This window comes from Carassius carassius, chromosome 8 (genome assembly GCF_963082965.1).
Source record: "Carassius carassius chromosome 8, fCarCar2.1, whole genome shotgun sequence".
Classification (NCBI taxonomy): domain Eukaryota; kingdom Metazoa; phylum Chordata; class Actinopteri; order Cypriniformes; family Cyprinidae; genus Carassius; species Carassius carassius.
The window spans coordinates 32,471,023-32,497,958 of NC_081762.1; the positions used below are offsets into that span (position 1 = coordinate 32,471,023).

Below are 26,936 nucleotides of genomic sequence, written 5' to 3' on the forward strand. Positions count from 1 at the left end.
AGATACATATATAGATAGATTATAGATACATATATAAATACATATATTACAGATAGATACATATATAGATACATAGATTATAGATACATATCTAGATACATAGATCGATTCATATATAGATAGATAGATTTGGATAGATAGATAAAATGGAAGCTCCCCAGAAGAGATGCCGTACATCTGTGGTGTGGGAGCATTTCCATTTAGAAACCCCAAATAAAGTGAGATGTGTGTATTGTGATCGGCAGCTAGCCTACTGCAACAATACATCATCCATGATGCGCCATTTGAGGAGCACTCATCCTGCCATTTTGCAGGGTGCAGAGGATGGCATTCCCCCTGTACCTAGGCCTGCTACTGACACTGCTGGGCCATCTAAGCAAGGTATGCATTGTTTGGGATATAATTATAATTGAAATATAATTACAACCTTTTGGGACACTGTTTATAAAGTTTATAAGTTATATAAAGCACTGATTATAAATACTGGAAGGTTTCCAAATAATGAACCAGTAGGCTATACTTTTAATAGATGTGCACTAATTGAAGCTGTATTTTTCCAATGTATTTGTCTGAAAGTATGTTTTGTCTTCTCTTTTAAAAGTCAGACAGAGGGAATTGGATGAGGCTCTTATAAACATGGTGGTGAAGGATCTGCAGCCCTTCACCATCGTGGACGATGAGGGATTCAGGGCATTTGTGAACAAGCTTGATCCAAGCTATGTCCTCCCATCCCGGAAGGTGCTTAAAATAATGGTCAGTGAAAAGTACAACAAAGCCAAGGAGAAGACAATGGAGGACCTACAAAAGGCCGAATTTGTTAGCCTTACAGCTGACATGTGGTCCTCCATTAATATGGATGGATATCTTGGTGTGACTTGCCATTACATAACACCAGAGGCAAAAATGGCAACTCTTGTACTGGGTGTAAGGAGGTTTTACCAAACCCACACAGCCCAGCATCTCATGGAGGCTAAAACCTTGCTAATGGCTGAGTGGGGAATAACCTCCAAAGTTCAGTGCATGGTGACTGACAATGCATCTAACATGATCCTAAGTGCCCAGCTACTCCACCTTCGCCATGTCCCATGTTTTGCTCATACTTTAAATTTGATTGTGAAAAAGGCACTAGATCAAACCCCAGTCATCAATGAAATATGCCAGAAGGCCAGAAAGATAGTGGGGTTGTTCAGATCCAGCTGCAAAGCAAAGGACAAGCTTGTGGAGATGCAGAGCTTGATGGGAAGACCAACTCTGAAACTGATACAGGAGGTTGACACGAGATGGAACAGCACATTTGACATGCTACAGCGCTTGTATGACCAACGTGAACCAGTGGCTGCTGCACTTTCCAACTTAAACAATGATACTGCTCCCCTGACAAGTATTGATTATGACATTATTGAACAATCATTGTCAATACTGCAACCATTCAAACTCGCAACAACAGAGATGTCAGAGGAAAAGAGAGTGTCTGCTTCAAAGCTTATACCACTGTACAGGATGTTGCAGCACAAGCTTGCACAGAAAAAAGGAAATGCAACGCAGGAATCAACTGTTCAATTAGGTAGGCCACAATGACCATACTACCCATGTGATTGGCCATAACTGTCATATTATTGTCATTATTATAAATATGTGTTTCTCCTGTTTTGGCTCATAGGCTCACATCTGCAAGAAGGTCTGCACTCCAGATGTGGAGGTTATGAGAGTTTTAGAGCCTTGGCACTGGCTACACTGCTGGACCCAAGGTTCAAAAATGTGGCATTAGGAAATGCTGCCAAAGCCCAGGAAGCTGAAAAGCATATCACACTGGAGTGTGCTTCACTGATGCGTTCAAACACAAATCCTGGTGAGCAGTTTCAGTCTGTGTTATGTTATGTAATCTGAATCATGTAATATAATATATCCTTCATATATGCCGTCAGTTTAGGATTTGTTACTAATTGCTGTTTTCATTTTTATTCAGACCCAGAAATGTCAACATCACACCCATCATCATCATCATCATCACCATCAACATCAACACCAGTAGAAACACAGGACAGTTTATGGGAACTTTTTGATACTCGCATCCATCAAACCAAGATGATACACAATGCTACAGCTGATGCCACAGTGGAAGTGAAAAAATACATCAACGATGCGTATTTGCCCAGAACTCATGATCCACTAACTTACTGGAAAGAGAGAGCAGTAATCTTTCCTCATTTGTATGTCCTTGCAAAAAAATATCTTTGTATGCCAGCAACAATAGTCCCTTGTGAGAGGATTTTTTCAAAGGCTGGAGAAATTATCTGTAAAAAAAGAAGTAGGCTAAGTCCTTCCACAGCAGATAAATTAATATTTTTGAATAAAAATCTCTAAAAAAGTGAGACATTGTGGCTTGATTTCTTTTATTAATATTCATTTTTCATGACCAAAATAACATTATGCACAGTGAGGAGCCTATAGGTTACAAGCTTCACATATTAGAACATTATAATAATAAAAAAACAACACATTTTTTTAATGGCTCGTCAAGGTTGTTTCAGATCAACACCTGCAAGTGACCACTAGGTGTCACCGTTGAGACGGGTGTCGGATTGATTCGAAGCCTCGAAACAATATGGCACATTTGGTTCAACTGTTTCATTGGTTCACGAGGCCTCGATTTTGCCATCACTACTTTTCGGCACCTTTTAGTCCAAAAAAATTAACTAACGTAGAGAGTGTGGCCGCATTGCATCGATGCTCAGTCTGTCTCTTTAGGGCAGTGGTTCTCAAACCTGTCCTGGAGGCACCCCTGCCCTGCACATTTTTATTGTCTCCCTTATTAGACACACCCAAATAAGGTCTCGCGGTCTCTACTAATGAGCTGATGATTTGAAACAGGTGTGTTAGATGAGGGAAACATTCAAAATGTGAAGGGCAGGGGTGCCTCCAGGACAGGTTTGAAAACCACTGTTTTAGGGAACTGTGCGTAATATGGCACTGTTTTGCAACCAATTTGCACAGGACCATGTCTGAAATACTTTTTGGCAGCTATGATCCCAAAAAAAGCTAACGTGGGAGTGTGGCAGCATTGCGTCAACGCTCAGTCGGTCTCTTTAGGGCAATGGTTTTCAAACCTTTCCTGGAGGCAACCCTGCCCTGAACATTTTGTATGTCTCCCTTATTAGACACACCCAAATCAGGTCTTGCAGTCTCTACTAATGAGCTGATGATTTGAAACAGGTGTGTTAGATGAGGGGAAATGCGAAATGTGCAGGGCAGGGATGCCTCCAGGACAAAATTGAAAACCACTGATCTAGGGATGTGTGAGTAAAAGGGCAGGAGCCAACTTGGAGAATGCGGGCATCGATCCCGCTACCTTTCGCATGCTAAGCGAGCGCTCTACCATTTGAGCTAATTGCCCTGGCCTTTCAAGAATGACGAGCATAGCTGGGAATGACGGGTTTGATGCAAAGAGGCTGTCCCTCCTCTGGGCTTGCTCCTTTGCACTGGCCGAGATTATGTTGTCGAATTAACAAAGAGATTAAGCTTTTGTGTTTAATGACCTTCTCGGTCTTGTTACGCCAGTATGCATGTGTATGGACTCTTGTATTATGTAGGCTACCTTGGAACACTCGGATCATGAAGACAACTTCTCACTTCTTTTGCTCACACTGACTTAAAGTCTAAGGAAGCGGTTCTCAATTCTAGTCCTCGCTCCCCCCAGGTCTGCATGTTTTGCATGTCTCTCTTTGTTAGCACACCTGAGTCGGGTTGAAACGTGAAGCTTTATTGTCTCCTTGCATTCACAAACATAATGGCAGGTTTTTTTCAATCAGGCAGACACTAATGGCTAAGGCAGGCCGGTTAGCTCAGCTGATTAGTGCGTGGTGCTAATAACCCCAAGGTCGCGGGTTTGATCCCCGTACTGGCCAGCTGTTTTTATTGTCTGGGGGCTCATCTCTGCTCTGCTCTTCAGCTCCGACAAAGAGTAGGGTGATCTCACTGAAATCGCTGCTTGCTAAGCAGAGGTTTGTTGTAGCCAAAATAGCTCAGTTGGGAGAGTGTTAGACTGAAGATCTAAAGGTCCCTGGTTCGATCCTGGGTTTCGGCAACATCTCCCACACTTTTCCCTTTTTTGAGGCGGGCCATTGACCAAAAATCACTGGGTTCCAACCTCTCTGTATAACTGCTTCCCCACAGCCAGAGAGCTATCTGTTTCCAAGTTGGCCTCCTACCAAGCAGTTTCGGTTCCATGGTGTAATGGTCAGCACTCTGTGCTTTGAATCCAGCGATCTGAGTTCGAATCTCGGTGGAGCCTGTGTGCTTTCTTGTCGCAGGAAAAGATAAAACAGCACTAGTTTGGTGATGGTGCCAGTGTTTGTGGCCCTGTGAGCAACAGCTGCTTCAGTTAAGGTTCCATGGTGTAATGGTTAGCACTCTGGACTCTGAATCCAGTGATCTGAGTTCAAATCTCGGTGGGACCTATTTTGCCACCAGTTTGCGCAGGACAATGTCTGAAATACTTTTCGGCACATTTTAGTCCAAATAAATTAACTAACGTAGAGAGTGTGGCCGCATTGCATCGATGCTCAGTCTGTCTCTTTAGGGCAGTGGTTCTCAAACCTGTCCTGGAGGCACCCCTGCCCTGCACATTTTTATTGTCTCCCTTATTAGAAACACCCAAATAAGGTCTCGCGGTCTCTACTAATGAGCTGATGATTTGAAACAGGTGTGTTAGATGAGAGAAACATTCAAAATGTGAAGGGCAGGGGTGCCTCCAGGACAGGTTTGAAAACCACTGCTTTAGGGAACTGTGCGTAAAATGGCACTGTTTTGCAACCAATTTGCACAGGACCATGTCTGAAATACTTTTTGGAAGCTGTGAGCCCAAAAAAAGCTAACGTGGGAGTGTGGCAGCATTGCGTCAACGTTCAGTCGGTCTCTTTAGGGCAATGGTTTTCAAACCTTTCCTGGAGGCACCCCTGCCCTGAACATTTTGTATGTCTCCCTTATTAGACACACCCAAATCAGGTCTTGCAGTCTCTACTAATGAGCTGATGATTTGAAACAGGTGTGTTAGATGAGGGGAAATGCAAAATATGCAGGGCAGGGATGCCTCCAGGACAGGATTGAAAACCACTGATCTAAGGATGTGTGAGTAAAAGGGCAGGAGCCAACTTGGAGAATGCGGGCATCGATCCCGCTACCTCTCGAATGCTAAGCGAGCGCTCTACCATTTCAGCTAATTCCCCTGGCCTTTCAAGAATGACGAGCATAGCTGGGAATGATGGGTTTGATGCAAAGAGGCGGTCCCTCCTCTGGGCTTGCTCCTTTGCACTGGCCGAGATTATGTTGTGGAATTAACAAAGAGATTAAGCTTTTGTGTTTAAGGACCTTCTCGGTCTTGTTACGCCAGTATGCATGTGTATGGATTCTTGTATTATGTAGGCTACCTTGGAACACTCGGGTCATGCAGACAACTTTTCACCTCTTTTGCTCACACTGACTTAAAGTCTAAGAAAGCGGTTCTCAATTCTAGTCCTCGCTCCCCCCAGGTCTGCATGTTTTGCATGTCTCTCTTTGTTAGCACACCTGATTCGGGTTGAAACGTGAAGCTTTATTGTCTCATTGGATTCACAAACATTATGGCAGGTTTTTTTCAATCAGGCAGACACTGATGGCTAAGCCAGGCCGGTTAGCTCAGCTGGTTAGAGCGTGGTGCTAATAACGCCAAGGTCGCGGGTTTGATCCCCGTACTGGCCAGCTGTTTTTATTGTCTGGGGGCTCATCTCCGACAATGAGTAGGGTGATCTCACTAAAAAACCCTGCTTGCTAAGCAGAGGTTTGTTGTAGCCGATATAGCTCAGTTGGGAGAGCGTTAGACTGAAGCTCTAAAGGTCCCTGGTTCGATCCCGGGTTTTGGCAACATCTCCCACACTTTTCCCTTTTTTGAGGCGGGCCATTGACCAAAAATCACTGGGTTCCAACCTCTCTGTATTACTGCTGCCCCACAGCCAGAGAGCTATCTGTTTCCAAGTTGGCCTCCAACTAAGCAGTTTCGGTTCCATGGTGTAATGGTCAGCTCTCTGGGCTTTGAATCCAGCAATCTGAGTTCGAATCTCGGTGGAGCCTGTGTGCTTTCTTGCCGCAGGAAAAGCTAAAACAGCACTAGTTTGGCGATGGTGCCAGTGTTTGTGGCCCTGTGAGCAAGAGCTGCACCAGTTAAGGTTCCATGGTTTAATGGTTAGCACTCTGGGCTCTGAATCCAGTGATCCGAGTTCAAATCTCGGTGGCACCTATTTTGCCACCAGTTTGCGCAAGACAATGTCTGAAATACTTTTCGGTAAGGATGGCTGAAGCGAAACAGTCGTTCCGAAGCTTTGCGAGATCCCGAAGCGCAGATGTGTCGAAACACTGATCCGAAGCGTGATTCGAAACACCCATGTCATGTGACTATGACCAAACGAAGCCTTGAAGTGTTTCACTAATTGTTTCATCAGGTGTGGTCCGCCGAATCAGCGTTTGATTGGAACGGTTGGGAACAGACCACACAATCGCAAATCTGTATAAAAGTGAAATAAACGCATTTTGACCTCGTGGGTTTTTGTGAGAGGAGTTTTACTTTAAGATAGCGGATTTTTGGTGATATAGTGACATAGTGCGATTTGATTAGTTATAGGCAATTTAGACTTACATTTAAATTTACACAACACATTGACTGAGAGGCTAGAGACAGACAGGGTTTACATATAGTGACACATTAATAGATACATAGATATAAATATATATAGACAGCTAGATTAATAGATAGATACATATATAGATAGATTACAGATACATATATAAATACATATATTATAGATAGATACATATATAGATAGATTATAGATACATATATAAATACATATATTATAGATAGATACATATATAGATACATAGATTATAGATACATATCTAGATACATAGATCGATTCATATATAGATAGATAGATTTGGATAGATAGATAAAATGGAAGCTCCCCAGAAGAGATGCTGTACATCTGTGGTGTGGGAGCATTTCCATTTAGAAGCCCCAAATAAAGTGAGATGTGTGTATTGTGATCGGCAGCTAGCCTACTGCAACAATACATCATCCATGATGCGCCATTTGAGGAGCACTCATCCTGCCATTTTGCAGGGTGCAGAGGATGGCATTCCCCCTGTACCTAGGCCTGCTACTGACACTGCTTGGCCATCTAAGCAAGGTATGCATTGTTTGGGATATAATTATAATTGAAATATAATTACAACCTTTTGGGACACTGTTTATAAAGTTTATAAGTTATATAAAGCACTGATTATAAATACTGGAAGGTTTCCAAATAATGAACCAGTAGGCTATACTTTTAATAGATGTGCACTAATTGAAGCTGTGTTTTTCCAATGTATTTGTCTGAAAGTATGTTTTGTCTTCTCTTTTAAAAGTCAGACAGAGGGAATTGGATGAGGCTCTTATAAACATGGTGGTGAAGGATCTGCAGCCCTTCACCATCGTGGACGATGAGGGATTCAGGGCATTTGTGAACAAGCTTGATCCAAGCTATGTCCTCCCATCCCGGAAGGTGCTTAAAATAATGGTCAGGGAAAAGTACAACAAAGCCAAGGAGAAGACAATGGAGGACCTACAAAAGGCCGAATTTGTTAGCCTTACAGCTTTGCGAGATCCCGAAGCGCAGATGTGTCGAAACACTGATCCGAAGCGTGATTCGAAACACCCATGTCACGTGACTATGACCAAACGAAGCCTCGAAGTGTTTCACTAATTGTTTCATCAGGTGTGGTCCGCCGAATCAGCGTTTGATTGGAACGGTCGGGAACAGACCACACAATCGCACATCTGTATAAAAGTGAAATAAACGCATTTTGACCTCGTGGGTTTTTGTGAGAGGAGTTTGACTTTAAGATAGCGGATTTTTGGTGATATAGTGACATAGTGCGATTTGATTAGTTATAGGCAATTTAGACTTACATTTAAATTTACACAACACATTGACTGAGAGGCTAGAGACAGACAGAGTATACATATAGTGACACATTAATAGATACATAGATATAAATATATATAGACAGCTAGATTAATAGATAGATACATATATAGATAGATTACAGATACATATATAAATACATATATTATAGATAGATACATATATAGATAGATTATAGATACATATATAAATACATATATTATAGATAGATACATATATAGATACATAGATTATAGATACATATCTAGATACATAGATCGATTCATATATAGATAGATAGATTTGGATAGATAGATAAAATGGAAGCTCCCCAGAAGAGATGCTGTACATCTGTGGTGTGGGAGCATTTCCATTTAGAAACCCCAAATAAAGTGAGATGTGTGTATTGTGATCGGCAGCTAGCCTACTGCAACAATACATCATCCATGATGCGCCATTTGAGGAGCACTCATCCTGCCATTTTGCAGGGTGCAGAGGATGGCATTCCCCCTGTACCTAGGCCTGCTACTGACACTGCTGGGCCATCTAAGCAAGGTATGCATTGTTTGGGATATAATTATAATTGAAATATAATTACAACCTTTTGGGACACTGTTTATAAAGTTTATAAGTTATATAAAGCACTGATTATAAATACTGGAAGGTTTCCAAATAATGAACCAGTAGGCTATACTTTTAATAGATGTGCACTAATTGAAGCTGTACTTTTCCAATGTATTTGTCTGAAAGTATGTTTTGTCTTCTCTTTTAAAAGTCAGACAGATGGAATTGGATGAGGCTCTTATAAACATGGTGGTGAAGGATCTGCAGCCCTTCACCATCGTGGACGATGAGGGATTCAGGGCATTTGTGAACAAGCTTGATCCAAGCTATGTCCTCCCATCCCGGAAGGTGCTTAAAATAATGGTCAGCGAAAAGTACAACAAAGCCAAGGAGAAGACAATGGAGGACCTACAAAAGGCCGAATTTGTTAGCCTTACAGCTGACATGTGGTCCTCCATTAATATGGATGGATATCTTGGTGTGACTTGCCATTACATAACACCAGAGGCAAAAATGGCAACTGTTGTACTGGGTGTAAGGAGGTTTTACAAAACCCACACAGCCCAGCATCTCATGGAGGCTAAAGCCTTGCTAATGGCTGAGCGGGGAATAACCTCCAAAGTTCAGTGCATGGTGACTGACAATGCATCTAACATGATCCTAAGTGCCCAGCTACTCCACCTTCGCCATGTCCCATGTTTTGCTCATACTTTAAATTTGATTGTGAAAAAGGCACTAGATCAAACCCCAGTCATCAATGAAATACGCCAGAAGGCCAGAAAGATAGTGGGGTTGTTCAGATCCAGCTGCAAAGCAAAGGACAAGCTTGTGGAGATGCAGAGCTTGATGGGAAGACCAACTCTGAAACTGATACAGGAGGTTGACACGAGATGGAACAGCACATTTGACATGCTACAGCGCTTGTATGACCAACGTGAACCAGTGGCTGCTGCACTTTCCAACTTAAACAATGATACTGCTCCCCTGACAAGTATTGATTATGACATTATTGAACAATCATTGTCAATACTGCAACCATTCAAACTCGCAACAACAGAGATGTCAGAGGAAAAGAGAGTGTCTGCTTCAAAGCTTATACCACTGTACAGGATGTTGCAGCACAAGCTTGCACAGAAAAAAGGAAATGCAACGCAGGAATCAACTGTTCAATTAGGTAGGCCACAATGACCATACTACCCATGTGATTGGCCATAACTGTCATATTATTGTCATTATTATAAATATGTGTTTCTCCTGTTTTGGCTCATAGGCTCACATCTGCAAGAAGGTCTGCACTCCAGATGTGGAGGTTATGAGAGTTTTAGAGCCTTGGCACTGGCTACACTGCTGGACCCAAGGTTCAAAAATGTGGCATTCGGAAATGCTGCCAAAGCCCAGGAAGCTGAAAAGCATATCACACTGGAGTGTGCTTCACTGATGCGTTCAAACACAAATCCTGGTGAGCAGTTTCAGTCTGTGTTATGTTATGTAATCTGAATCATGTAATATAATATATCCTTCATATATGCCGTCAGTTTAGGATTTGTTACTAATTGCTGTTTTCATTTTTATTCAGACCCAGAAATGTCAACATCACACCCATCATCATCATCATCATCACCATCACCATCAACATCAACACCAGTAGAAACACAGGACAGTTTATGGGAACTTTTTGATACTCGCATCCATCAAACCAAGATGATACACAATGCTACAGCTGATGCCACAGTGGAAGTGAAAAAATACATCAACGATGCGTATTTGCTCAGAACTCATGATCCACTAACTTACTGGAAAGAGAGAGCAGTAATCTTTCCTCATTTGTATGTCCTTGCAAAAAAATATCTTTGTATGCCAGCAACAAGTGTCCCTTGTGAGATGATTTTTTCAAAGGCTGGAGAAATTATCTGTAAAAAAATTAGTAGGCTAAGTCCTTCCACAGCAGATAAATTAATATTTTTGAATAAAAATCTCTAAAAAAGTGAGACATTGTGGCTTGATTTCTTTTATTAATATTCATTTTTCATGACCAAAATAACTTTATGCACAGTGAGGAGCCTATAGGTTACAAGCTTTACATATTAGAACATTATAATAATAAAAAAACAACAATTTTTTTTAATGGCTCGTCAAGGTTGTTTCAGATCAACACCTGCAAGTGACCACTAGGTGTCACCGTTGAGACGGGTGTCAGATTGATTCGAAGCCTCGAAACAATATGGCACATTTGGTTCAACTGTTTCATTGGTTCACGAGGCCTCGATTTTGCCATCACTACTTTTCGGCACCTTTTAGTCCAAAAAAATTAACTAACGTAGAGAGTGTGGCCGCATTGCATCGATGCTCAGTCTGTCTCTTTAGGGCAGTGGTTCTCAAACCTGTCCTGGAGGCACCCCTGCCCTGCACATTTTTATTGTCTCCCTTATTAGACACACCCAAATAAGGTCTCGCGGTCTCTACTAATGAGCTGATGATTTGAAACAGGTGTGTTAGATGAGGGAAACATTCAAAATGTGAAGGGCAGGGGTGCCTCCAGGACAGGTTTGAAAACCACTGCTTTAGGGAACTGTGCGTAAAATGGCACTGTTTTGCAACCAATTTGCACAGGACCATGTCTGAAATACTTTTTGGCAGCTGTGAGCCCAAAAAAAGCTAACGTGGGAGTGTGGCAGCATTGCGTCAACGCTCAGTCGGTCTCTTTAGGGCAATGGTTTTCAAACCTTACCTGGAGGCACCCCTGCCCTGAACATTTTGTATGTCTCCCTTATTAGACACACCCAAATCAGGTCTTGCAGTCTCTACTAATGAGGTGATGATTTGAAACAGGTGTGTTAGATGAGGGGAAATGCGAAATGTGCAGGGCAGGGATGCCTCCAGGACAGGATTGAAAACCACTGATCTAGGGATGTGTGAGTAAAAGGGCAGGAGCCAACTTGGAGAATGCGGGCATCGATCCCGCTACCTCTCGCATGCTAAGCGAGCGCTCTACCATTTGAGCTAATTCCCCTGGCCTTTCAAGAATGACGAGCATAGCTGGGAATGACGGGTTTGATGCAAAGACGCTGTCCCTCCTCTGGGCTTGCTCCTTTGCACTGGCCGAGATTATATTGTCGAATTAACAAAGAGATTAAGCTTTTGTGTTTAAGGACCTTCTCGGTCTTGTTACACCAGTATGCATGTGTATGGATTCTTGTATTATGTATGCTACCTTGGAACACTCGGATCATGCAGACAACTTCTCACCTCTTTTGCTAACACTGACTTAAAGTCTAAGGAAGCAGTTCTCAATTCTAGTCCTCGCTCCCCCCAGGTCTGCATGTTTTGCATGTCTCTCTTTGTTAGCACACCTGATTCGGATAATCAGCTCATTAGAAGTGAGCTCCTAGTGATTGACATGGTCCCTACACAGTGTTCATTGCTCCCCACTCCCTGAGCAGGGGAAATCCGTCAAAGTATACTTCACTTTGGAATATTGGTTCACGGATTTGTGCTGCGCAACTTCTTCACACATGGAGAAGTGTGACATCATTTACCTCTGTATACCTCGATACACCACTGTATTACTCACTATGAATTGAACGTATACATACGCTTTGAACTTGAATCACGGAGGGATGTCATATGATGTCCAGTTCTCAGGTCACTTACGTTCGAATGGAACAAATGTCTGAAGCTATACGAAAAACTTACAAAATGTAAAGAGAGCAGGGGGCGCGAGGACTGGAATTGAGACCCGCTGGTCTAAGTGACATCTGACCATTTCAGCTGTCCTCCCTAACATCCCTCTACATGTTAGATACAGCCCCATTTTTAGGTCAATTAAGAGGCCAACTTGCATTCGTTAGCCTTTCACACTGTCTCGAGGACGTTGATTGCTTCCACGTTAGTTCATGTTCCTTCTTTTGTTGTTGCTGAAATAGCTCTTTTTTCTTGGCATTGGGCAAAAAGGCTCGTTGGTCTAGGGGTATGATTCTCGCTTTGGGTGCGAGAGGTCCCGGGTTCAAATCCCGGACGAGCCCTTTTTCACAAACATTATGGCAGGTTTTTTCCAATCAGGCAGACATGGATGGCTAAGCCAGGCCGGTTAGCTCAGCTGGTTAGAGCGTGGTGCTAATAACGCCAAGGTTGCGGGTTCGATCCCCGTACTGGCCAGCTGTTTTTATTGTCTGGGGGCTCATCTCTGCTCTGCTCTTCAGCTCCGACAAAGAGTAGGGTGATCTCACTGAAATCCCTGCTTGCTAAGCAGAGGTTTGCTGTAGCCAAAATAGCTCAGTTGGGAGAGCGTTAGACTGAAGATCTAAAGGTCCCTGGTTCGATTCCGGGTTTCGGCAACATCTCCCACATTTTTCCCTTTTTTGAGGCGGGCCATTGACCAAAAATCACTGGGTTCCAACCTCTCTGTATAACTGCTTCCCCACAACCAGAGAGCTATCTGTTTCCAAGTTGGCCTCCAACCAAGCAGTTTCGGTTCCATGGTGTAATGGTAAGCACTCTGGGCTTTGAATCCAGCAATCTGAGTTCGAATCTCGGTGGAGCCTGTGTGCTTTCTTGCCGCAGGAAAAGATTAAACAGCACTAGTTTGGCGATGGTGCCAGTGTTTGTGGCCCTGTGAGCAACAGCTGCACCAGTTAAGGTTCCATGGTGTAATGGTTAGCACTCTGGACTCTGAATCCAGTGATCCGAGTTCAAATCTCGGTGGGACCTATTTTGTCACCAGTTTGCGCAGGACAATGTCTGAAATACTTTTCGGCACCTTTTAGTCCAAAAAAATTAACTAACGTAGAGAGTGTGGCCGCATTGCATCGATGCTCAGTCTGTCTCTTTAGGGCAGTGGTTCTCAAACCTGTCCTGGAGGCACCCCTGCCCTGCACATTTTTATTGTCTCCCTCATTAGACACACCCAAATAAGGTCTCGCGGTCTCTACTAATGAGCTGATGATTTGAAACAGGTGTGTTAGAAGAGGGAAACATTCAAAATGTGAAGGGCAGGAGTGCCTCCAGGACAGATTTGAAAACCACTGCTTTAGGGAACTGTGCGTAAAATGGCACTGTTTTACAACCAATTTGCACAGGACCATGTCTGAAATACTTTTTGGCAGCTGTGAGCCCAAAAAAAGCTAACGTGGGAGTGTGGCAGCATTGCGTCAACGCTCAGTCGGTCTCTTTAGGGCAATGGTTTTCAAACCTTACCTGGAGGCACCCCTGCCCTGAACATTTTGTATGTCTCCCTTATTAGACACACCCAAATCAGGTCTTGCAGTCTCTACTAATGAGCTGATGATTTGAATCAGATGTGTTAGATGAGGGGAAATGCGAAATGTGCAGGGCAGGGATGCCTCCAGGACAGGATTGAAAACCACTGATCTAGGGATGTGTGAGTAAAAGGGCAGGAGCCAACTTGGATAATGCGGGCATCAATCCCGCTACCTCTCGCATGCTAAGCGAGCGCTCTACCATTTGAGCTAATTCCCCTAGCCTTTCAAGAATGACGAGCATAGCTGGGAATGATGGGTTTGATGCAAAGAGGCTGTCCCTCCTCTGGGCTTGCTCCTTTGCACTGGCCGAGATTATGTTGTCGAATTAACAAAGAGATTAAGCTTTTGTGTTTAAGGACCTTCTCGGTCTTGTTACGCCAGTATGCATGTGTATGGATTATTGTATTTTGTAGGCTACCTTGGAACACTCGGATCATGCAGACAACTTCTCACCTCTTTTGCTCACACTGACTTAAAGTCTAAGGAAGCGGTTCTCAATTCTAGTCCTCGCTCCCCCCAGGTCTGCATGTTTTGCATGTCTCTCTTTGTTAGCACACCTGATTCGGATAATCAGCTCATTAGAAGCGAGCTCCTAGTGATTGACATGGTCCCTACACAGTGTTCATTGGTCCCCACTCCCTGAGCAGGGGAAATCCGTCAAAGTATACTTCACTTTGGAACATTGGTTCACGGATTTGTGCTGCGCAACTTCTTCACACATGGAGAAGTGTGACATCATTTACCTCGATACACCACTGTATTACTCACTATGAATTAAACGTATACATACGCTTTGAACTTGAATCACGAAGCGATGTCATGTGATGTCCAGTTCTCAGGACACTTACGTTCGAATGGAACAAATGTCTGAAGCTATACGAGAAACTTACAAAATGTGAAGAGCAGGGGGCGCGAGGACTGGAATTGAGGCCCGCTGGTCTAAGTGACATCTGACCATTTCAGCTGTCCTCCCTAACATCCCTCTACATGTTAGATACAGCCCCATTTTTAGGTCAATTAAGAGGCCAACTTGTATTCGTTAGCCTTTCACACTGTCTCGAGGACTTTGATTGCTTCCACGTTAGTTCATGTTCCTTCTTTTGTTGTTGCTGAAATAGCTATTTTTTCTATTTTTGGGCAAGAAGGCTCTTTGGTCTAGGGGTATGATTCTCGATTTGGGTGCGAGAGGTCCTGGGTTCAAATCCCGAATTAGCCCTTGTTCAGGTTAAAACGTTAAGCTTTATTGTCTCATTGCTTTCACAAACATTATGGCAGGTTTTTTCCAATCAGGCAGAGATGGATGGCTAAGCCAGGCCGGTTAGCTCAGCTGGTTAGAGCGTGGTGCTAATAACGCCAAGGTCACGGGTTCGATCCCCGTACTGGCCAGCTGGTTTTATTGTCTGGGGGCTCATCTCTGCTCTGCTCTTCAGCTCTGACAATGAGTAGGGTGATCTCACTGAAATCACTGTTTACAAAGCAGAGGTTTGTTGTAGCCAAAAAAGCTCAGTTGGGAGAGCGTTAGACTGAAGATCTAAAGGTCCCTGGTTCGATCCCGGGTTTCGGCAACATCTCCCGCACTTTTCCCTTTTTTGAGGCGGGCCATTGACCAAAAATCACTGGGTTCCAACCTCTCTGTATAACTGTTCCCCACAACCAGAGAGCTATCTGTTTCCAAGTTGGCCTCCAACCAAGCAGTTTCGGTTCCATGGTGTAATGGTCAGCACTCTGGGCTTTGAATCCAGCGATCTGAGTTCGAATCTCGGTGGAGCCTGTGTGCTTTCTTGCCGCAGGAAAAGATAAAACAGCACTAGTTTGGCGATGGTGCCAGTGTTTGTGGCCATGTGAGCAACAGCTGCACCAGATAAGGTTCCATGGTGTAATGGTTAGCACTCTGGACTCTGAATCCAGTGATCCGAGTTCAAATCTCGGTGGGATCTATTTTGCCACCAGTTTGCGCAGGACAATGTCTGAAATACTTTTCGGCACCTTTTATTCCAAAAAAATTAACTAACGTAGAGAGTGTGGCCGCATTGCATCGATGCTCAGTCTGTCTCTTTAGGGCAGTGGTTCTCAAACCTGTCCTGGAGGCACCCCTGCCAGGCACATTTTTATTGTCTCCCTTATTAGACACACCCAAATAAGGTCTCGCGGTCTCTACTAATGAGCTGATGATTTGAAACAGGTGTGTTAGATGAGGGAAACATTCAAAATTTGGAGGGCAGGGGTGCCTCCAGGACAGGTTTGAAAACCACTGCTTTAGGGAACTGTGCGTAAAATGGCACTGTTTTGCAACCAATTTGCACAGGACCATGTCTGAAATACTTTTTGGCAGCTGTGAGCCCAAAAAAAGCTAACGTGGGAGTGTGGCAGCATTGCGTTAACGCTCAGTCGGTCTCTTTAGGGCAATGGTTTTCAAACCTTTCCTGGAGGCACCCCTGCCCTGAACATTTTGTATGTCTCCCTTATTAGACACACCCAAATCAGGTCTTGCAGTCTCTACTAATGAGCTGATGATTTGAAACAGGTTTGTTAGATGAGGGGAAATGCGAAATGTGCAGGGCAGGGATGCCTCCAGGACAGGATTGAAAACCACTGATCTAGGGATGTGTGAGTAAAAGGGAAGGAGCCAACTTGGAGAATGCGGGCATCGATCCCCCTACCTCTCGCATGCTAAGCGAGCGCTCTACCATTTGAGCTAATTCCCCTGGCCTTTCAAGAATGACGAGCATAGCTGGGAATGACGGGTTTGATGCAAAGAGGCTGTCCCTCCTCTGGGCTTGCTCCTTTGCACTGGCCAAGATTATGTTGTCGAATTAACAAAGAGATTAAGCTTTTGTGTTTAAGGACCTTCTCGGTCTTGTTACGCCAGTATGAATGTGTATGGATTCTTGTATTATGTAGGCTACCTTGGAACACTCGGGTCATGCAGACAACTTTTCACCTCTTTTGCTCACACTGACTTAAAGTCTAAGGAAGCGGTTCTCAATTCTAGTCCTCACTCCCCCCAGGTCTGCATGTTTTGCATGTCTCTCTTTGTTAGCACACCTGATTCGGATAATCAGCTCATTAGAAGTGAGCTCCTAGCGATTGACATGGTCCCTACACAGTGTTCATTGCTCCCCACTCCCTGAGCAGGGGAAATCCGTCAAAGTATACTTCACTTTGGAACATTGGTTCACGGATTTGTGCTGCACAACTTCATCACACATGGAGAAGTGTGACATCATTTACCTCTGTATACCTCAATACACCACTGTGTTACTCACTATGAATTGAAAGTATACATACGCTTTGAACTTGAATCACGGAGGGATGTCATGTGATGTCCAGTTCTCAGGGCACTTACGTTCGAATGGAACAAATGTCTGAAGCTATACGAGAAACTTACAAAATGTGAGGAGCAGGGGGCGCGAGGACTGGAATTGAGACCCGCTGGTCTAAGTGACATCTGACCGTTTCAGCTGTCCTCCCTAACATCCCTCTACATGTTAGATACAGCCCCATTTTTAGGTCAATTAAGAGGCCAACTTGCATTCGTTAGCCTTTCACACTGTCTCGAGGACTTTGATTGCTTCCACATTAGTTCATGTTCCTTCTTTTGTTGATGCTGAAATAGCTCTTTTTTCTTGGCTTTGGGCAAGAAGGCTCGTTGGTCTAGGGGTATGATTCTCGCTTTGGGTGCGAGAGGTCCCGGGTTCAAATCCCGGACGAGCCCTTGTTCAGGTTAAAACGTGAAGCTTTATTGTCTCATTGCATTCACAAACATTATGGCAGGTTTTTTCAATCAGGCAGACACTGATGGCTAAGTTAGCTCAGCTGGTTAGAGCGTGGTGCTAATAACGCCAAGGTCGCGGGTTCGATCCCCGTACTGGCCAGCTGTTTTTATTGTCTGGGGGCTCATCTCTGCTCTGCTCTTCAGCTCCGACAATGAGTAGGGTGATCTCACTGAAATCCCTTGCTAAGCAGAGGTCTGTTGTAGCTGAAATAGCTCAGTTGGGAGACCGTTAGACTGAAGATCTAAAGGTCCCTGGTTCGCTGCCGGGTTTCAGCAACATCTCCCACTTTTTTCCCTTTTTTGAGGCAGGCCATTGACCAAAAATCACTGGGTTCCAACCTCTCTGTATAACTGCTTCCCCACAGCCAGAGAGCTATCTGTTTCCAAGTTGGCCTCCAACCAAGCAGTTTCGGTTCCATGGTGTAATTGTCAGCACTCTGGGCTTTGAATCCAGTGATCTGAGTTCGAATCTAGGTGGAGCCTGTGTGCTTTCTTGCAGCAGGAAAAGATAAAACAGCACTGGTTTGGCGATGGTGCCAGTGTTTGTGGCCCTGTGAGCAACAGCTGCTCCAGTTAAGGTTCCATGGTGTAAAGGTTAGCACTCTGGACTCTGAATCCAGTGATCTGAGTTCAAATCTTGGTGGGACCTAGTTTGCGCAGGACAATGTCTGAAATACTTTTCGGCACCTTTTAGTCCAAAAAAATTAACTAACGTAGAGAGTGTGGCCGCATTGCATCGATGCTCAGTCTGTCTCTTTAGGGCAGTGGTTCTCAAACCTGTCCTGGAGGCACCCCTGCTAGGCACATTTTTATTGTCTCCCTTATTAGACACACCCAAATAAGGTCTCGCGGTCTCTACTAATGAGCTGATGATTTGAAACAGGTGTGTTAGATGAGGGAAACATTCAAAATTTGGAGGGCAGGGGTGCCTCCAGGACAGGTTTGAAAACCACTGCTTTAGGGAACTGTGCGTAAAATGGCACTGTTTTGCAACCAATTTGCACAGGACCATGTCTGAAATACTTTTTGGCAGCTGTGAGCCCAAAAAAAGCTAACGTGGGAGTGTGGCAGCATTGCGTCAACGCTCAGTCGGTCTCTTTAGGGCAATGGTTTTCAAACCTTTCCTGGAGGCACCCCTGCCCTGAACATTTTGTATGTCTCCCTTATTAGACACACCCAAATCAGGTCTTGCAGTCTCTACTAATGAGCTGATGATTTGAAACAGGTTTGTTAGATGAGGGGAAATGCGAAAAATGTGCAGGGCAGGGATGCCTCCAGGACAGGATTGAAAACCACTGATCTAGGGATGTGTGAGTAAAAGGGCAGGAGCCAACTTGGAGAATGCAGGCATCGATCCCGCTACCTCTCGCATGCTAAGCGAGCGCTCTACCATTTGAGCTAATTCCCCTGGCCTTTCAAGAATGACGAGCGTAGCTGGGAATGATGGGTTTGATGCAAAGAGGCTGTCCCTCCTCTGGGCTTGCTCCTTTGCACTGGCCGAGATTATGTTGTCGAATTAACAAAGAGATTAAGCTTTTGTGTTTAAGGACCTTCTCGGTCTTGTTACGCCAGTATGCATGTGTATGGATTATTGTATTTTGTAGGCTACCTTGGAACACTCGGATCATGCAGACAACTTCTCACCTCTTTTGCTCACACTGACTTAAAGTCTAAGGAAGCGGTTCTCAATTCTAGTGCTCGCTCCCCCCAGGTCTGCATGTTTTGCATGTCTCTCTTTGTTAGCACACCTGATTCGGATAATCAGCTCATTAGAAGTGAGCTCCTAGTGATTGACATGGTCCCTACACAGTGTTCATTGGTCCCCACTCCCTGAGCAGGGGAAATCCGTCAAAGTATACTTCACTTTGGAACATTGGTTCACGGATTTGTGCTGCGCAACTTCTTCACACATGGAGAAGTGTGACATCATTTACCTCGATACACCACTGTATTACTCACTATGAATTAAACGTATACATACGCTTTGAACTTGAATCACGAAGCGATGTCATGTGATGTCCAGTTCTCAGGACACTTACGTTCGAATGGAACAAATGTCTGAAGCTATACGAGAAACTTACAAAATGTGAAGAGCAGGGGGCGCGAGGACTGGAATTGAGGCCCGCTGGTCTAAGTGACATCTGACCATTTCAGCTGTCCTCCCTAACATCCCTCTACATGTTAGATACAGCCCCATTTTTAGGTCAATTAAGAGGCCAACTTGTATTCGTTAGCCTTTCACACTGTCTCGAGGACTTTGATTGCTTCCACGTTAGTTCATGTTCCTTCTTTTGTTGTTGCTGAAATAGCTATTTTTTCTATTTTTGGGCAAGAAGGCTCGTTGGTCTAGGGGTATGATTCTCGATTTAGGTGCGAGAGGTCCTGGGTTCAAATCCCGAATTAGCCCTTGTTCAGGTTAAAACGTTAAGCTTTATTGTCTCATTGCTTTCACAAACATTATGGCAGGTTTTTTCCAATCAGGCAGACATGGATGGCTAAGCCAGGCCGGTTAGCTCAGCTGGTTAGAGCGTGGTGCTAATAACGCCAAGGTCACGGGTTCGATCCCCGTACTGGCCAGCTGGTTTTATTGTCTGGGGGCTCATCTCTGCTCTGCTCTTCAGCTCCGACAATGAGTAGGGTGATCTCACTGAAATCACTGTTTACAAAGCAGAGGTTTGTTGTAGCCAAAAAAGCTCAGTTGGGAGAGCGTTAGACTGTAGATCTAAAGGTCCCTGGTTCGATCCCGGGTTTCGGCAACATCTCCCGCACTTTTCCCTTTTTTGAGGCGGGCCATTGACCAAAAATCACTGGGTTCCAACCTCTCTGTATAACTGTTCCCCACAACCAGAGAGCTATCTGTTTCCAAGTTGGCCTCCAACCAAGCAGTTTCGGTTCCATGGTGTAATGGTCAGCACTCTGGGCTTTGAATCCAGCGATCTGAGTTCGAATCTCGGTGGAGCCTGTGTGCTTTCTTGCCGCAGGAAAAGATAAAACAGCACTAGTTTGGCGATGGTGCCAGTGTTTGTGGCCATGTGAGCAACAGCTGCACCAGATAAGGTTCCATGGTGTAATGGTTAGCACTCTGGACTCTGAATCCAGTGATCCGAGTTCAAATCTCGGTGGGATCTATTTTGCCACCAGTTTGCGCAGGACAATGTCTGAAATACTTTTCGGCACCTTTTATTCCAAAAAAATTAACTAACGTAGAGAGTGTGGCCGCATTGCATCGATGCTCAGTCTGTCTCTTTAGGGCAGTGGTTCTCAAACCTGTCCTGGAGGCACCCCTGCCAGGCACATTTTTATTGTCTCCCTTATTAGACACACCCAAATAAGGTCTCGCGGTCTCTACTAATGAGCTGATGATTTGAAACAGGTGTGTTAGATGAGGGAAACATTCAAAATTTGGAGGGCAGGGGTGCCTCCAGGACAGGTTTGAAAACCACTGCTTTAGGGAACTGTGCGTAAAATGGCACTGTTTTGCAACCAATTTGCACAGGACCATGTCTGAAATACTTTTTGGCAGCTGTGAGCCCAAAAAAAGCTAACGTGGGAGTGTGGCAGCATTGCGTTAACGCTCAGTCGGTCTCTTTAGGGCAATGGTTTTCAAACCTTTCCTGGAGGCACCCCTGCCCTGAACATTTTGTATGTCTCCCTTATTAGACACACCCAAATCAGGTCTTGCAGTCTCTACTAATGAGCTGATGATTTGAAACAGGTTTGTTAGATGAGGGGAAATGCGAAATGTGCAGGGCAGGGATGCCTCCAGGACAGGATTGAAAACCACTGATCTAGGGATGTGTGAGTAAAAGGGAAGGAGCCAACTTGGAGAATGCGGGCATCGATCCCGCTACCTCTCGCATGCTAAGCGAGCGCTCTACCATTTGAGCTAATTCTCCTGGCCTTTCAAGAATGACGAGCATAGCTGGGAGTGACGAGTTTGATGCAAAGAGGCTGTCCCTCCTCTGGGCTTGCTCCTTTGCACTGGCCAAGATTATGTTGTCGAATTAACAAAGAGATTAAGCTTTTGTGTTTAAGGACCTTCTCGGTCTTGTTACGCCAGTATGAATGTGTATGGATTCTTGTATTATGTAGGCTACCTTGGAACACTCGGGTCATGCAGACAACTTTTCACCTCTTTTGCTCACACTGACTTAAAGTCTAAGGAAGCGGTTCTCAATTCTAGTCCTCGCTCCCCCCAGGTCTGCATGTTTTGCATGTCTCTCTTTGTTAGCACACCTGATTCGGATAATCAGCTCATTAGAAGTGAGCTCCTAGCGATTGACATGGTCCCTACACAGTGTTCATTGCTCCCCACTCCCTGAGCAGGGGAAATCCGTCAAAGTATACTTCACTTTGGAACATTGGTTCACGGATTTGTGCTGCGCAACTTCTTCACACATGGAGAAGTGTGACATCATTTACCTCTGTATACCTCGATACACCACTGTATTACTCACTATGAATTGAAAGTATACATACGCTTTGAACTTGAATCACGGAGGGATGTCATGTGATGTCCAGTTCTCAGGGCACTTACGTTCGAATGGAACAAATGTCTGAAGCTATACGAGAAACTTACAAAATGTGAAGAGCAGGGGGCGCGAGGACTGGAATTGAGACCCGCTGGTCTAAGTGACATCTGACCGTTTCAGCTAACATCCCTCTACATGTTAGATACAGCCCCATTTTTAGGTCAATTAAGAGGCCAACTTGCATTTGTTAGCCTTTCACACTGTCTCGAGGACTTTGATTGCTTCCACATTAGTTCATGTTCCTTCTTTTGTTGATGCTGAAATAGCTCTTTTTTCTTGGCTTTGGGCAAGAAGGCTCGTTGGTCTAGGGGTATGATTCTCGCTTTGGGTGCGAGAGGTCCCGGGTTCAAATCCCAGACGAGCCCTTGTTCAGGTTAAAACGTGAAGCCTTATTGTCTCATTGCATTCACAAACATTATGGCAGGTTTTTTCAATCAGGCAGACACTGATGGCTAAGTTAGCTCAGCTGGTTAGAACGTGGTGCTAATAACGCCAAGGTCGCGGGTTCGATCCCCGTACTGGCCAGCTGTTTTTATTGTCTGGGGGCTCATCTCTGCTCTGCTCTTCAGCTCCGACAATGAGTAGGGTGATCTCACTGAAATCCCTTGCTAAGCAAAGGTCTGTTGTAGCTGAAATAGCTCAGTTGGGAGACCGTTAAACTGAAGATCTAAAGGTCCCTGGTTCGCTGCCGGGTTTCAGCAACATCTCCCACTCTTTTCCCTTTTTTGAGGCAGGCCATTGACCAAAAATCACTGGGTTCCAACCTCTCTGTATAACTGCTTCCCCACAGCCAGAGAGTTATCTGTTTCCAAGTTGGCCTCCAACCAAGCAGTTTCGGTTCCATGGTGTAATTGTTAGCACTCTGGGCTTTGAATCCAGTGATCTGAGTTCGAATCTCGGTGGAGCCTGTGTGCTTTCTTGCCGCAGGAAAAGATAAAACAGCACTGGTTTGGCGATGGTGCCAGTGTTTGTGGCCCTGTGAGCAACAGCTGCTCCAGTTAAGGTTCCATGGTGTAAAGGTTAGCACTCTGGACTCTGAATCCAGTGATCTGAGTTCAAATCTTGGTGGGTCCTAGTTTGTGCAGGACAATGTCTGAAATACTTTTCGGCACCTTTTAGTCCAAAAAAATTAACTAACGTAGAGAGTGTGGCCGCATTGCATCGATGCTCAGTCTGTCTCTTTAGGGCAGTGGTTCTCAAACCTGTACTGGAGGCACCCCTGCCAGGCACATTTTTATTGTCTCCCTTATTAGACACACCCAAATAAGGTCTCGCGGTCTCTACTAATGAGCTGATGATTTGAAACAGGTGTGTTAGATGAGGGAAACATTCAAAATTTGGAGGGCAGGGGTGCCTCCAGGACAGGTTTGAAAACCACTGCTTTAGGGAACTGTGCGTAAAATGACACTGTTTTGCAACCAATTTGCACAGGACCATGTCTGAAATACTTTTTGGCAGCTGTGAGCCCAAAAAAAGCTAACGTGGGAGTGTGGCAGCATTGCGTCAACGCTCAGTCGGTCTCTTTAGGGCAAAGGTTTTCAAACCTTTCCTGGAGGCACCCCTGCCCTGAACATTTTGTATGTCTCCCTTATTAGACACACCCAAATCAGGTCTTGCAGTCTCTACTAATGAGCTGATGATTTGAAACAGGTTTGTTAGATGCGGGGAAATGCGAAATGTGCAGGGCAGGGATGCCTCCAGGACAGGATTGAAAACCACTGATCTAGGGATGTGTGAGTAAAAGGGCAGGAGCCAACTTGGAGAATGCGGGCATCGATCCCGCTACCTCTCGCATGCTAAGCGAGCGCTCTACCATTTGAGCTAATTCCCCTGGCCTTTCAAGAATGACGAGCGTAGCTGGGAATGACGGGTTTGATGCAAAGAGGCTGTCCCTCCTCTGGGCTTGCTCCTTTGCACTGGCCAAGATTATGTTGTCGAATTAACAAAGAGATTAAGGTTTTGTGTTTAAGGACCTTCTCGGTCTTGTTACGCCAGTATGAATGTGTATGGATTCTTGTATTATGTAGGCTACCTTGGAACACTCGGGTCATGCAGACAACTTTTCACCTCTTTTGCTCACACTGACTTAAAGTCTAAGGAAGCGGTTTTCAATTCTAGTCCTCGCTCCCCCCAGGTCTGCATGTTTTGCATGTCTCTCTTTGTTAGCACACCTGATTCGGATAATCAGCTCATTAGAAGTGAGCTCCTAGCGATTGACATGGTCCCTACACAGTGTTCATTGCTCCCCACTCCCTGAGCAGGGGAAATCCGTCAAAGTATACTTCACTTTGGAACATTGGTTCACGGATTTGTGCTGCGCAACTTCTTCACACATGGAGAAGTGTGACATCATTTACCTCTGTATACCTCGATACACCACTGTATTACTCACTATGAATTGAAAGTATACATACGCTTTGAACTTGAATCACGGAGGGATGTCATGTGATGTCCAGTTCTCAGGGCACTTACGTTCGAATGGAACAAATGTCTGAAGCTATACGAGAAACTTACAAAATGTGAAGAGCAGGGGGCGCGAGGACTGGAATTGAGACCCGCTGGTCTAAGTGACATCTGACCGTTTCAGCTAACATCCCTCTACATGTTAGATACAGCCCCATTTTTAGGTCAATTAAGAGGCCAACTTGCATTCGTTAGCCTTTCACACTGTCTCGAGGACTTTGATTGCTTCCACATTAGTTCATGTTCCTTCTTTTGTTGATGCTGAAATAGCTCTTTTTTCTTTGCTTTGGGCAAGAAGGCTCGTTGGTCTAGGGGTATGATTCTCGCTTTGGGTGCGAGAGGTCCCGGGTTCAAATCCCGGACGAGCCCTTGTTCAGGTTAAAACGTGAAGCTTTATTGTCTCATTGCATTCACAAACATTATGGCAGGTTTTTTTCAATCAGGCAGACACTGATGGCTAAATTAGCTCGGTCGCGGGTTCGATCCCCGTACTGGCCAGCTGTTTTTATTGTCTGGGGGCTCATCTCTGCTCTGCTCTTCAGCTCCGACAATGAGTAGGGTGATCTCACTGAAATCCCTTGCTAAGCAGAGGTCTGTTGTAGCCAAAATAGCTCAGTTGGGAGACCGTTAGACTGAAGATCTAAAGGTCCCTGGTTCGGTCCCGGGTTTCAGCAACATCTCCCACTCTTTTCCCTTTTTTGAGGCGGGCCATTGACCAAAAATCACTGGGTTCCAACCTCTCTGTATAACTGCTTCCCCACAGCCAGAGAGCTATCTGTTTCCAAGTTGGCCTCCAACCAAGCAGTTTCGGTTCCATGGTGTAATTGTCAGCACTCTGGGCTTTGAATCCAGTGATCTGAGTTCGAATCTCGGTGGAGCCTGTGTGCTTTCTTGCAGCAGGAAAAGATAAAACAGCACTGGTTTGGCGATGGTGCCAGTGTTTGTGGCCCTGTGAGCAACAGCTGCTCCAGTTAAGGTTCCATGGTGTAATGGTTAGCACTCTGAACTCTGAATCCAGTGATCTGAGTTCAAATCTCGGTGGGACCTAGTTTGCGCAGGACAATGTCTGAAATACTTTTCGGCACCTTTTAGTCCAAAAAAATTTACTAACGTAGAGAGTGTGGCCGCATTGCATCGATGCTCAGTCTGTTTCTTTAGGGCAGTGGTTCTCAAACCTGTCCTGGAGGCACCCCTGCCCTGCACATTTTTATTGTCTCCCTTTTTAGACACACCCAAATAAGGTCTCGCGGTCTCTACTAATGAGCTGATGATTTGAAACAGGTGTGTTAGATGAGGGGAAATGCGAAATGTGCAGGGCAGGGATGCCTCCAGGACAGGATTGAAAACCACTGATCTAGGGATGTGTGAGTAAAAGGGCAGGAGCCAACTTGGAGAATGCGGGCATCGATCCTGCTACCTCTCGCTTGCGCCTACTGCTTCCCACCGACTGAGCCAAAGTAAGCACAAAGTAAGCCCACATGAGCCAATCGCGTTTCGCCTGTGGTTTACTTTTGACCAATCGCGTTTCGCCTGTGGCTTACTTTTGACCAATCGCGTTTCGCCTATTGCTTACTTTTTACCAAACGCGTTTCGCCTGTGGCTTACTTTTGAACAATCGCATTTCTCTTCCGTGGCTTACTTTTGATCAATCGCGTTTCTCTCCTGTGGCCTCCTTTTGACCAATCGCCGTTGTTGTCATCTTTGTTAAAGGTAAGGCTATTACTTCATTCATTGAAAACTGGTCATTATTTGTTCATATACAGTGTGTATTTTTGGAAAATGAATCGTGTCAGTATAGCTAGCTAGCATGTACAGTTCATGCTTTCTTCAGTACCTGTGGACCTGTAACTTTTCACATGATAAATGATCAGATAAGTTAAATTTATCGACCGTCAGCTAATTAAGCTATGCTACTGTCAACAATGATGTGTTTATTGCCTAAGAAATCATGGTTTCTGGGCCCTATGAATGAAAATAATGATTAAACTATTTACATTTATATTTGGTATTAACACATAATAACACACACACATTTTAATTGTAAAAATCGTTACCAAATTGTTGTGGAGATATGGAAAACTGCATTTACCAAGAAATAATTGATATTTTCTAAAATAATGTAATAATAATGACTTTTTTTATAAAAAAACATTGAGAGTCTTAACTAAAAACAAACAAAAAAAGGCCAAATGTATCCATATGGGCCAAAGTATGCGGGAATAGTGCTCATTTTAATTTAGGTAGACCAGAAAGTTAAAAACACAGAAAAATGGCTGAGATTTTAAGAGGTAAAAACACCTGGTGTAACCCTGGGGTAAGATGACAACATTTGAAGTATGATATATTTAATGTAATATTTTGTAGCCTG

General features: G+C 44.5%; 26 non-coding genes across 26 annotated transcripts; 23 read left to right on the top strand and 3 right to left on the bottom strand.

The window, feature by feature from the left end:
- Positions 1-4,011: 4,011 nt before the first annotated feature.
- trnaf-gaa (transfer RNA phenylalanine (anticodon GAA)) lies at positions 4,012-4,084 on the top strand. Its single transcript has one exon. It is a non-coding gene; the product is annotated as a tRNA-Phe (tRNA).
- Positions 4,085-4,385: 301 nt separating this feature from the next.
- Positions 4,386-4,457, top strand: trnaq-cug (transfer RNA glutamine (anticodon CUG)). The gene has a single exon. It is a non-coding gene; the product is annotated as a tRNA-Gln (tRNA).
- Positions 4,458-5,662: 1,205 nt separating this feature from the next.
- trnai-aau (transfer RNA isoleucine (anticodon AAU)) lies at positions 5,663-5,736 on the top strand. Its single transcript has one exon. It is a non-coding gene; the product is annotated as a tRNA-Ile (tRNA).
- Positions 5,737-5,825: 89 nt separating this feature from the next.
- trnaf-gaa (transfer RNA phenylalanine (anticodon GAA)) lies at positions 5,826-5,898 on the top strand. The gene has a single exon. It is a non-coding gene; the product is annotated as a tRNA-Phe (tRNA).
- Positions 5,899-11,477: 5,579 nt separating this feature from the next.
- Positions 11,478-11,550, bottom strand: trnaa-agc (transfer RNA alanine (anticodon AGC)). Its single transcript has one exon. It is a non-coding gene; the product is annotated as a tRNA-Ala (tRNA).
- Positions 11,551-12,490: 940 nt separating this feature from the next.
- On the top strand, positions 12,491-12,562 carry trnap-ugg (transfer RNA proline (anticodon UGG)). The gene has a single exon. It is a non-coding gene; the product is annotated as a tRNA-Pro (tRNA).
- A 59-nt stretch (positions 12,563-12,621) lies between these two features.
- Positions 12,622-12,695, top strand: trnai-aau (transfer RNA isoleucine (anticodon AAU)). Its single transcript has one exon. It is a non-coding gene; the product is annotated as a tRNA-Ile (tRNA).
- A 106-nt stretch (positions 12,696-12,801) lies between these two features.
- On the top strand, positions 12,802-12,874 carry trnaf-gaa (transfer RNA phenylalanine (anticodon GAA)). Its single transcript has one exon. It is a non-coding gene; the product is annotated as a tRNA-Phe (tRNA).
- Positions 12,875-13,009: 135 nt separating this feature from the next.
- On the top strand, positions 13,010-13,081 carry trnaq-uug (transfer RNA glutamine (anticodon UUG)). Its single transcript has one exon. It is a non-coding gene; the product is annotated as a tRNA-Gln (tRNA).
- Positions 13,082-13,175: 94 nt separating this feature from the next.
- On the top strand, positions 13,176-13,247 carry trnaq-cug (transfer RNA glutamine (anticodon CUG)). The gene has a single exon. It is a non-coding gene; the product is annotated as a tRNA-Gln (tRNA).
- A 1,863-nt stretch (positions 13,248-15,110) lies between these two features.
- On the top strand, positions 15,111-15,184 carry trnai-aau (transfer RNA isoleucine (anticodon AAU)). Its single transcript has one exon. It is a non-coding gene; the product is annotated as a tRNA-Ile (tRNA).
- Positions 15,185-15,290: 106 nt separating this feature from the next.
- trnaf-gaa (transfer RNA phenylalanine (anticodon GAA)) lies at positions 15,291-15,363 on the top strand. Its single transcript has one exon. It is a non-coding gene; the product is annotated as a tRNA-Phe (tRNA).
- Positions 15,364-15,497: 134 nt separating this feature from the next.
- trnaq-uug (transfer RNA glutamine (anticodon UUG)) lies at positions 15,498-15,569 on the top strand. Its single transcript has one exon. It is a non-coding gene; the product is annotated as a tRNA-Gln (tRNA).
- Positions 15,570-15,663: 94 nt separating this feature from the next.
- Positions 15,664-15,735, top strand: trnaq-cug (transfer RNA glutamine (anticodon CUG)). Its single transcript has one exon. It is a non-coding gene; the product is annotated as a tRNA-Gln (tRNA).
- Positions 15,736-17,441: 1,706 nt separating this feature from the next.
- trnap-ugg (transfer RNA proline (anticodon UGG)) lies at positions 17,442-17,513 on the top strand. The gene has a single exon. It is a non-coding gene; the product is annotated as a tRNA-Pro (tRNA).
- Positions 17,514-17,598: 85 nt separating this feature from the next.
- trnai-aau (transfer RNA isoleucine (anticodon AAU)) lies at positions 17,599-17,673 on the top strand. The gene has a single exon. It is a non-coding gene; the product is annotated as a tRNA-Ile (tRNA).
- A 2,403-nt stretch (positions 17,674-20,076) lies between these two features.
- trnai-aau (transfer RNA isoleucine (anticodon AAU)) lies at positions 20,077-20,150 on the top strand. The gene has a single exon. It is a non-coding gene; the product is annotated as a tRNA-Ile (tRNA).
- Positions 20,151-20,256: 106 nt separating this feature from the next.
- Positions 20,257-20,329, top strand: trnay-gua (transfer RNA tyrosine (anticodon GUA)). The gene has a single exon. It is a non-coding gene; the product is annotated as a tRNA-Tyr (tRNA).
- Positions 20,330-20,463: 134 nt separating this feature from the next.
- On the top strand, positions 20,464-20,535 carry trnaq-uug (transfer RNA glutamine (anticodon UUG)). The gene has a single exon. It is a non-coding gene; the product is annotated as a tRNA-Gln (tRNA).
- A 94-nt stretch (positions 20,536-20,629) lies between these two features.
- Positions 20,630-20,701, top strand: trnaq-cug (transfer RNA glutamine (anticodon CUG)). Its single transcript has one exon. It is a non-coding gene; the product is annotated as a tRNA-Gln (tRNA).
- A 695-nt stretch (positions 20,702-21,396) lies between these two features.
- On the bottom strand, positions 21,397-21,469 carry trnaa-agc (transfer RNA alanine (anticodon AGC)). Its single transcript has one exon. It is a non-coding gene; the product is annotated as a tRNA-Ala (tRNA).
- Positions 21,470-22,398: 929 nt separating this feature from the next.
- trnap-ugg (transfer RNA proline (anticodon UGG)) lies at positions 22,399-22,470 on the top strand. Its single transcript has one exon. It is a non-coding gene; the product is annotated as a tRNA-Pro (tRNA).
- Positions 22,471-22,555: 85 nt separating this feature from the next.
- trnai-aau (transfer RNA isoleucine (anticodon AAU)) lies at positions 22,556-22,630 on the top strand. The gene has a single exon. It is a non-coding gene; the product is annotated as a tRNA-Ile (tRNA).
- Positions 22,631-22,941: 311 nt separating this feature from the next.
- On the top strand, positions 22,942-23,013 carry trnaq-uug (transfer RNA glutamine (anticodon UUG)). Its single transcript has one exon. It is a non-coding gene; the product is annotated as a tRNA-Gln (tRNA).
- Positions 23,014-23,863: 850 nt separating this feature from the next.
- Positions 23,864-23,936, bottom strand: trnaa-agc (transfer RNA alanine (anticodon AGC)). Its single transcript has one exon. It is a non-coding gene; the product is annotated as a tRNA-Ala (tRNA).
- A 929-nt stretch (positions 23,937-24,865) lies between these two features.
- Positions 24,866-24,937, top strand: trnap-ugg (transfer RNA proline (anticodon UGG)). The gene has a single exon. It is a non-coding gene; the product is annotated as a tRNA-Pro (tRNA).
- Positions 24,938-26,936: the final 1,999 nt, after the last annotated feature.